Source organism: Danio aesculapii, chromosome 10, assembly GCF_903798145.1.
Source record: "Danio aesculapii chromosome 10, fDanAes4.1, whole genome shotgun sequence".
Taxonomy (NCBI): Eukaryota; Metazoa; Chordata; class Actinopteri; order Cypriniformes; family Danionidae; genus Danio; species Danio aesculapii.
In genome coordinates, this window is record NC_079444.1 from 19,282,008 (window position 1) to 19,292,284 (window position 10,277).

The 10,277-nt window shown below is 34.8% G+C and overlaps 1 protein-coding gene across 2 annotated transcripts in view; it reads right to left on the bottom strand.

Annotated features, from left to right (window-relative positions):
* Positions 1-9,538, bottom strand: part of phf24 (PHD finger protein 24) — a 56,066-nt gene extending 46,528 nt beyond the window's left edge. For both annotated transcript variants that reach the window (XM_056467321.1, XM_056467320.1), the window contains exon 1: positions 9,172-9,538. The gene's annotated coding sequence lies outside the window, so the exon portion shown is untranslated. The remainder of the gene's footprint in view (positions 1-9,171) is intronic.
* Between the last annotated feature and the right edge of the window lie 739 nt (positions 9,539-10,277).

A 10,277-nucleotide genomic window follows, 5' to 3' on the forward strand; every position in this document is an offset into this window, starting at 1 on the left:
CTTCTGCCACTTTTCCAAACGATCGACTAAAAGACAAGTTATTATATTTTGCACTTACAACTGGGATCGACGACAAGACTTTTTTCAGGTAGTGTAAATGACATCTCAAGAAAACATTTGTATATACACTGTCAAAAATGCTAGGTTCCACACAATTCCTACCTGTTAACTCAAGACAAATTAATTAAGTTAGCTTTGTTTTTTACAAATGTAAGTGGACTAAACATAAAACAATTAAGTTGTCCCAAAAAACTCAAGAAATGTGATGTTTTAACTCATTTTAAATAAGTAGTTTGAACAAGGTGCAAAAGTCATTTTTAAAATGTTAGTAAAATCCCTGCACAAGAAAATACAATAATTATTGATGTGTAATTAATTTACAAGCTAGAACATTGCTTATTGCTGAGTGGTTTCAGGGAATTTGAAGATGAGTCTTTGAACTTAAAGATGCACCAAGTCAGCTATTTCTCAGAAATAGAATCTGAATATTTTTCCCATAAGCTCAGAGGATGCAGTGTGGTTTTTGGCAACAGCTGTCTCACCAACGCAGCTCACTAACAGACCAGCTAGACTTCCCTGAAAAATTTAGATGAATGCACTGAAAAAGATATGAAGTTGGGGGCGATGGGGAGACATGCATGTAAACTCATAGGAGCAAAGCCATATGTGCACAGCCTCTATCTCTCCCGATGAGACTTTTGACACAGATTCATTTGGCTACTGCTCACCTGAACTTAAGGAGCAATTTGTTTCACTTCAAAACATAATGGTAGAGGGTTATATATTAATCATTTGAGTTATAAAAATATATATGTATATACTGTACATATATAATACCTACATATTCTCTATCCCGTCATAGAAGAGACATGATTGTTTTACTGTTGTTACACTATATTTATAGAAAAATAGACAGGAAGAGAAAATAGAGATGGATGGATTAAATGAACAGAACGGACAGACAGAATGACCATGGATGAATGGAACAATGAATACACAGAATGAAGGATTGACTGGATGGATGGATGGATGGATGGATGGATGGATGGATGGATGGATGGATGGATGGATGGATGGATGGATGGATGGATGGATGGATGGATGGAAGGATGAATGGATGGATGGATGGATGGATGGATGGATGGATGGATGGATGGATGGATGGATGGATGGATGGATGGATGGATGGATGGATGGATGGATGGATGGGTGGATAGAACAAATGAAGACAATGGATGAATGGAACAATGTATGAATAGACAGATAAATTAATCGACAGAATGAAGGATTGACTGAATGGTAGATGGTTGGATGGATGGATGGATGGATGGATGGATGGATCAAATTAACTGGATGGATGGATATATCAAGAGAAGAATAGATTGATACAAAGTATAGACTGAGAGAAAGTGTGGATGGATAGATATAACAATGGAAAGCTGAATGGATAGAAAATATGAACAGATGGAAAGATGGATGGATGGATGGATGGATGGATGGATGGATGGATGGATGGATGGATGGATGGATGGATGGATGGATGGATGGATGGATGGATGGATGGATAAAGTGTTGAATGAAAAGATGGATGGTTGGAACAACAGACAGGTAGAAGTAATGTGTGGATGGAAAGATGGAAAGGTAGATGAAAAGATAGGAGCAACATATTGCCAAACAGACAGATGGCTCCTTTATGCTAATCAAATCACATTCATGTCTAGAAGCATTGTTATTATATTGCTTTCAATATCATGTTGACACGTGTGTACTGTGTGAGATCATATCTCATAAAGTGTAGCTGTGAATGGGAGTTTATAGGCAATTCATTTGAGGGCACCCGGGACATCTCCGTGTCTAATTATCATTCTGCGTGAGGTGTCTATCTGCACAGATGTTCAGCGCTGATTATTGTTTGGTACATTAAATTCATAAAGAGCCAAGGCTTGTTTCTTCTGCTGAGCATTTAATTAAATTACTTTTTTCTACCAATACATATTCTTTCTTTCTCTGTTCAAATATGCTTGGCTTTACAAGAAAGTAAACTGTGGCAATAATCAAACATACTCACCTGACACTCGCTTTCTTATTAAACTTGATTCATTTTAGTCAACTTGTTCACTCATTTAAAAGAGGCAAATTTGTAGAAAGGTACTTATTGTTTTCACAAAAATTTCCATTACATTGTAGTCAATTTCCAATATGCAGGAGAAAGAATTATAGGTATAGCATAGTTAGATTTTTATTAGCAATTGATTTCTTTCAAAATGTTATTGTCAATTCATGAAAAAAACAATTCTGGTTTTCGCTGGAGCCAGCAATGGACAGACTGGAGCAAACAATGAATGGATGGATGGATGGATGGATGGATGGATGGAGGGAAGGGTCAGGATGGAGGGAGGGAAGAATAGATGGATGGATTCATGAATGGATTCATGGATGACAGATGGACGGAATGATTGAAAGGAGTGATAGAAGGAAGGAATAAAAATAAAAGTGATGAATGGATGGATCCATTGTTAAGAGTGATGGATGGATGGATGGATAGATGGATGGTTGGATGGATGGATGGATGGATGGACAGGCAGATGGACAAATGAAAGGATGAGAGTGATGGAAGGATAGAATAATATATACGAGTGATGGATGGATGGATGGATGGATGGATGGATGGATGGATGGACAAGAGTAATGGAAGGAATGATAGATAATGGATGGATGAATTGATAGATAACAGTGATGGATGGATGGATGGATGGATGAAGGTATGGATAAGAGTGATAGGTGGATGGAATGATAGATAAGATGGATGGTTGGATGGATTGATGGATGGATAAATAAGAGTGATAGATGAATGGAATGATAGTTAAGAGGGATGGATAGACGGACGGATGGATGGATGGATGGATAAAATGATAAATAAGAGTGATGGATGGATGGATGGGTGGATGGACGGATGGATGGATGGATGGATGGATGGATGGATGGATAAAATGATAAATAAGAGTGATGGATGGATGGGTGGATGGACGGATGGATGGATGGATGGATGGATGGATGGATGGATGGATAAATAAGAGTGATAGATGAATGGAATGATAGTTAAGAGTGATGGATGGATGGATGGATGGATGGATGGATGGATGGATGGATGGATGGATGGATAAAATGATAAATAAGAGTGATGGATGGATGGATGGATGGATGGGTGGATGGATGGATGGATGGATGGATGGATAAATAAGAGTGATAGATGAATGGAATGATAGTTAAGAGTGATGGATGGATGGATGGATGGATGGATAAGAGTGATGGATGGAATTATATGGATGGATGGATGCAATAATAGATAAGAGTGATTAATGGATGGATAGATGAATGAATGGATGGATGGGTGGATGGATGGATAAGAGTGATGGATGGAATGAGATGGATGGATGGATGGATGGATGGATGGATGGATGGATGGATGGATGGATGGATGGATGGATGGATGGATGGATGGATGGAATGATAGATAAGAGTGATGGATGGATGGAAGGATGGATGGATGGATGGACGGATAGGAGTGATGGATGGAGTAATAGATAAGCATGATGGATGAATGGATGGATGGATAGAATGATAGATAAGAGTAATGGATGGATGGATGGATGGATGGGAAAAAAAAACTTTTCATTTCTTTATTCAAGCAAAACATCCCAGTCTGTCTGAAATGCTGAAATGTCACTATTTGAGATGCATCGCACCTAAATATTCAGCAGCCTTTGTTTTTCCCCCTAATATTATTGTAATACCATGTTCCACAAATCGGCTTCGCACTGTCAACTCGTCTCTGACTTGAATCCCAACAAACCCTGCCTTTCATGCACTGCTCCAGTGGGGAACAGATCTGTGAATAGGACAGCGACAAAGCTTTCTCTTTTTTTCCATGGGAATGCTTCCCATTGATGTGAATATCCCATCCCCAAAGGCCTGGAACTAATCTCACTAACGAGTTCACTAAGGCCACCTTCTGCCAGTGATCAGAATCACAAACACCCACCGAAAAACAAAAAAAACACAGCAGCCAAATGTAATTCCATCTCCGACTAGCATAACAGCTAGAGAGTAAGACATGTAATCACGTCTATCTGTGTAAATGTGGGCTCGTGAAAATTTGTCAACCCATAATGCCCGACCTTGGACACTCGGTGACCCGAAAGCAAAGTATGCTGGCCAAATTTTCAGTCCGGGGAGTTGAAATTCCACTCGCGCGCTTCCCTATGGGCACGGAGGCGTCGCAATGTGGAGGAATTTGAATGTAAATGCCTCTAGAGAGAGGAGCCCCCATGTTGGCATTCAGTTGCTGTCGGGTACAGAGTCTGTGCCAGTCCGTCTTCTGAGAGGAGCTGACAATGAGTACTGTGAGGGAGATGAGGGGACCTTGAGTGTCTGCAGGGCTCCAGAACTGACACTCAAGGTGCATTGTGGGAAGACTTGAGCAAACAGAGTTCCAAACGGTGGTGGAACCCTGGAGTTTTAGTGCTCAGTGTTGAAATGAACTAATGCTAATACTGAATTAATACAACTGAATACTGAATTAGACATACGCAGATAGTCATTAATACAATGTATCATGATAATGAACATGCATAATATTGTAAATAACTATTAATGTTGTCATAATTTAAATGGCCTGTTATTTTAACACTGTACAATGAGGCTTCATTTAACATCAGTTTATTTAAACTCACAATGAAAAAAAGCATTTGCTGGTTCGAGCCTTGGCTGGGTCAGTTGGCATTTCTGTGTGGAGTTTGCATGTTCTCCCAGTGATCGCGTGGGTTTCCTCCGGGTGCTCCAGTTTCCCCCACAGTCCAAAGACATATGTGGTATAGGTGAACAGGGTAAGCATAAATTGTAGTGTAGGTGCATGTGTAAATGAGTGTGTATGGGTGTTTCCCAGTGATGAGTTGTAGCTGGAAGGGCATCCGCTGCGTAAAACATATGCTGGATAAGTTGGCGTTTCATTCCGCTGTGGCGACCCCAGATTAGTTATATTAGACCCCTAACTTAGTTATATTCTTAGTTAATGCTTTAGTCATTAAGTCTTAATTGATCTATTAAATTGTAATAAATACTTTAATTAATTAGCAATTTTTATTAATGTGATCTAATAAATGTGTTTATTTCTCCCTGTTGATTTTAATTCATTAACTTTACATTCATGTTCACTATTGAGTCCTTAATGTAAAGTCTTACTTATTGTACTTTACACTCACCGTCCACTTTATTAGGTACATCTGTGCAACGCAAATTTCTAATCAGCCAATCACATGGCAGCAACTTAATTAAGGCATGTAGACATGGTGAAGACGATCTGCTGCAGTTCAAACCGAGTATCAGAATTAGGAAGAAAGGTGATTTAGGTGACTTTGAACGTGGCATGGTTGTTGGTGCCAGATGGACTGGTCTGAGTATTTCAGAAACTGCTGATCTTTTAAGATTTTCAAGCACAATCATCTCTAGGGTTTACAGAGAATGGTCCAAAAAAGAGAAAATATCCAGTGAGCGGCAGCTCTGTGAGTGCAAATGCCTTGTTGATGCCAGAGGTCTGAGGAGAATGGCCAGACTGGTTCCAGCCGATAGAAAGGAAACAGTAAATCAAATAACCACTCGTTACAACCGAGGTATGCAGAAGAGCATCTCTGAAAGCACAACACGTCCAACCTTGAGGCGGAAGGGCTACAGCATCAGAAGACCACACCGGGTGCCACTCCTGTCAGCTAAGAACAGGAAACTGAGGCTACAATTCGCACAGGGTCACCACAATAGAAAATTGGAAATACATTATCTGGTCTTATGAGACTCAATTTCTGCAGCGACAATCGAATGGTGGCGTCAGATTTGGTGTCAACAACATGAAAGCATGGATCCATCCTGCCTTGTATCAACGGTTCAGGCTGGTGGTGGTGGTGTAGTGGTGTGGGGGTTCAAAATTTTCTTGCCACACTTTGGGTCCATTAGTAGCAGTTGAGCACCAGGTCAGTGCCACAGCCTACATGAGTACTGTTGCTGACCATGTCCATCCCTCTATGACCCGAGTTTACCCATCTTCTGATGGCTACTTCCAGCAGGATAACACACCACGTCATAAAGCGCGAATCATCTCAGACTGGTTTCTTAAACATGACAATAAGTTCGCTGTACTCAAATGGCTTCCACAGTCCCCAGATCTCAATCCAATAGAGCACCTTTGGGATGTGGTGGAACGGGAGATTCGCATCATGAATATGCAGCTGACAAATCTGCTGGAACTGCATAATGCTATCATGTCAATATGGACCAAAATCTCTGAGGAATATTTTCAGTACCTGTCATGTCTCTACTGAACTAGTATAAACTCACAACTAGAAAGGCCAAGAAGAGAACAGAATGATTTTATTTGGTTTAGAGTAGATAAACTTTATTTTTATCACATTCTCTATTATTAGTAGTACAGCAGTAATTAGAACTATGCATTATATGATGTAATAAAATGTAAAACTAACTTACTGTTTATTTATTCTGAATTACTGTAATGTTTAGAATTTGTAATTAATTCTTACAATAACAGTTATTGAGTTTATAACAGTTATTGAGCAAATATTGAGCTTATAATTTTTTTAAATGACAATTTTACATAAGAGAAAAATCACAATATTTTTCTCAGTATAATTCTCTATATTTTTCCCAATTTCTGTTTAACAAAGAGAAAAGAAGATTTTTTTCAACACATTTCTAAACTTAATAGTTTTAAGAAATAATTTATATTATACAACTGATTTATTTTATCTTTGTCATGATGACAGTACATATTATTTTACTAGATATTTTTTCAAAATACTAGTATTCAGCTTAAAGTGACATTTAAAGGCTTAACTAGGTTAATTAGGTTAACTAGGCAGGTTAGGGTAATGAGTTAATTAGAATTGGTTATTTTATAATGATGGTTTGTTCTGTAGACAATCAAAAAAAAATTATATTGCCTAAAGAGGCTAATAATATTGACCTTAAAAGGGTTATTTAAAATCTGCTTTTATTCTTGCTGAAATAAAACAAATAAGACATATTATATTATAGGAAATACTGTAAAAAATCCCTTTCTCTGTTAAATATCATTTGAGAAATATTTGAAAAAGAAAAGAAGAATTTTGACTATATATAAGTATAATGTATATATATAATATTTTTTTCCCAAATGATGTTTAACAGATCAAGGAAATTTTCACAGTATGTTTGATAATATTTTTTTCTTCCGGAGAAAGTCTTATTCATTTTATTTCGGCTAGAATAAAAGCAGTTTTAAATTTTTTTAAGGTCAAAATTATTAGCCCCTTTTAAGCTTTTTTTTCAACAGTCTACAGAACAACCATTGTTATACAATAACTTGCCTAATTACCCTAACCTGACTAGTTAACCTAATTAACCTAGTGACGCCTTTAAATGTCATTTTAAGCTGTATAGAAGTGTCTTGAAAAATATATTAAAAAAAATATTATTTACTGTCATCATGGCAAAGATTAAAAAAAAAATCAGTTATTAGACATGAGTTATTAAAACTATTATGTTAAGAGATGTGTTGAAAAAATCTTCTCTCCGTTAAACAGAAATTGGAGGAAAAATAAACAGGGGGGCTAATAATTCAGATTTCAAGAGTGTATGTATACATACATACATACATATATATATATATATATATATATATATATATATATATATATATATATATATATATATATATACATATATATATATACATATATATATATACATATATACATATATATATATATATATATATATATATATATATATATATATATATATATATATATATATATATATATATATATACATATATACATATATATATATATATATATATATATATATATATATATATATATATATATATATATATACATATACATATACATATATATATATATATATATGTATATGTATACGTATATACGTATGTATATATATATGTATATGTATATATATATATATATGTATATATATATATATATATATATATATATATATATATATATATATATATATATATATATATATATATATATATATATGTATATATATATATATATATGTATATATATATATATATATGTATATATATATGTATATATATATATGTATATATATATATGTATATATATATATATATATATATATATATATATATATATATATATATATATATATATATATATATATATATATATATATATGCAAACAAAAACGATTAATACATTTTTATCATCTTCTTCAAATGTATCTCAACTTTATTTTCATATAAAACTACTATTTAAATAATCATCATAATAATATTATTTTCTGTTGTGTTACAATTGAAATATTGCATTGAAAGGAATAACACTGTATTTTCTGAAACGATAAATAATAATTTAAAAATTATATAACCGCCTTTACTACTTAATTCTAAAATAATTATGTAAAATCTTTAAAATATTCTTACGTAAACATACTTATTGAAACCAAATACACTTAATGAATGAATAAAAAAACAAACTTGGCAATCAGTTGATATTTTGCAACGAGATCTTTGAAAAATAAAGTGTGTATCAGCCATAATTGTGAGCCCATCGAAGATGCTTTCTGAATGCCCCTCACTTCATCTCCTCAATGACTACATAACAGGCGGCTCACTCCCGGACCGTGACGTCAGAGGTGATGCACAAGGGTCTTACAAAGAGACTGCAATTGATCCAGCAAACTTACCCCTGCAGTGCCGCTCAAATGAGCACAAATACACAAGTTATACCAAGAGCAGCGAAATCTCCATCCCTGTCCAGTAAATACATAACGTGCAACACCCAGGACGTCAGCGTACCAAAAGTTATTGCGTAAAGTCTGACAATGCAAGTAGCTTCATCCTAAATGATGCAATAAAATACATCCACACCCGTCTATCATCTCTGACCTACATCGCATGCTATAAACAGGCTATTCATTTTACTAAACCCAATTCATTAATGATCTGTCTTGTGATATCTACAATTTGAACATTTAGCAATGCACATAAGGCACGTCCTGTAAGATTTAATAACATGCGTTAAATGTGGACTGTGAAAATCGTGGAGCAAAAAAATGACTGAGACTAACCTGAAGGAAATGGGACGGCGCTCCGGTACTTGGGACTGGATTTCTTTCTTCTGCGCCTCTCAAACGCTGCCAGCAGTCATTTCAAGGCTTGCTTTCGTCAGTGAAGGTTGCGCGTGTGTAACCGCGTCGGTCAGTGTGTGTGTGTGTGTGTGTTTGTGTAAACCTATGGTGTAAACCCGTCAAACAAATATTCCGCAGCCGAGGAAACAGCGCTGTTTGTGGGGCGCGGAGGCTGGACAGCGCCAGTGCTGAATTCTGGAGTGTAACTTCGCTCCGGAGACGGCGTAGCCCGTGCACCAGTGGAAAATAAACACAGCCCGGGTAAAAGTTGTGTGTGCTGCTTCGGCTGACGAGCCCACAGACTCACGAGGGTCCAGTGTTTCTTCCAGGCTCTTCGGGGAACTTGTTTTCAGCCCGCGCACGGAGGCGTTTCATTGGTCTGTTCAAATGACGTTGGCACCGGGATATGAGATGATGAGCCAATATGGATGCAAAAGATGCTTAATGATAAATTGATACATACACATGTAATCATATTATTATTATTATTATTATTATTATTATTATTATTATTATTATTATTATTATTATTATCATTATCTTTATTGTTTTATTAGTATTATTACTATTATTAATAATAATATTATTATTATTATTATTTATTATCATTATTATCTTTATTATTATTATTACTATTATTTATTGCTGTTGTTATTATTAGTAGTAGTAGTAGTAGTAGTAGTATCTTTATTATTATTTTTTCATTATTAATATCTTTGTTGTTGTTGTTGTTGATGATGTTGTTGTTGTTGTTGTTGTTATTATTATTATTATTATTATTATTATTGTTATTATTATTATCATCATCATCATCATTATTATCTTTACTGTTGTTGTTGTTATTATTATTATTATTATTATTATTATTATTATTATTATTATCTTTATTGTTGTTATTATTATTATTATTATTATTATCATCATTATTATTATCTTTGTTGTTGTTGTTGTTATCTTTGTTGCTGTTGTTATTATTTTTATCTTTGTTGTTGTTGTTATTATTATTATTATCTTTAATGTTATTATTATTATTATTTTATTTTTAT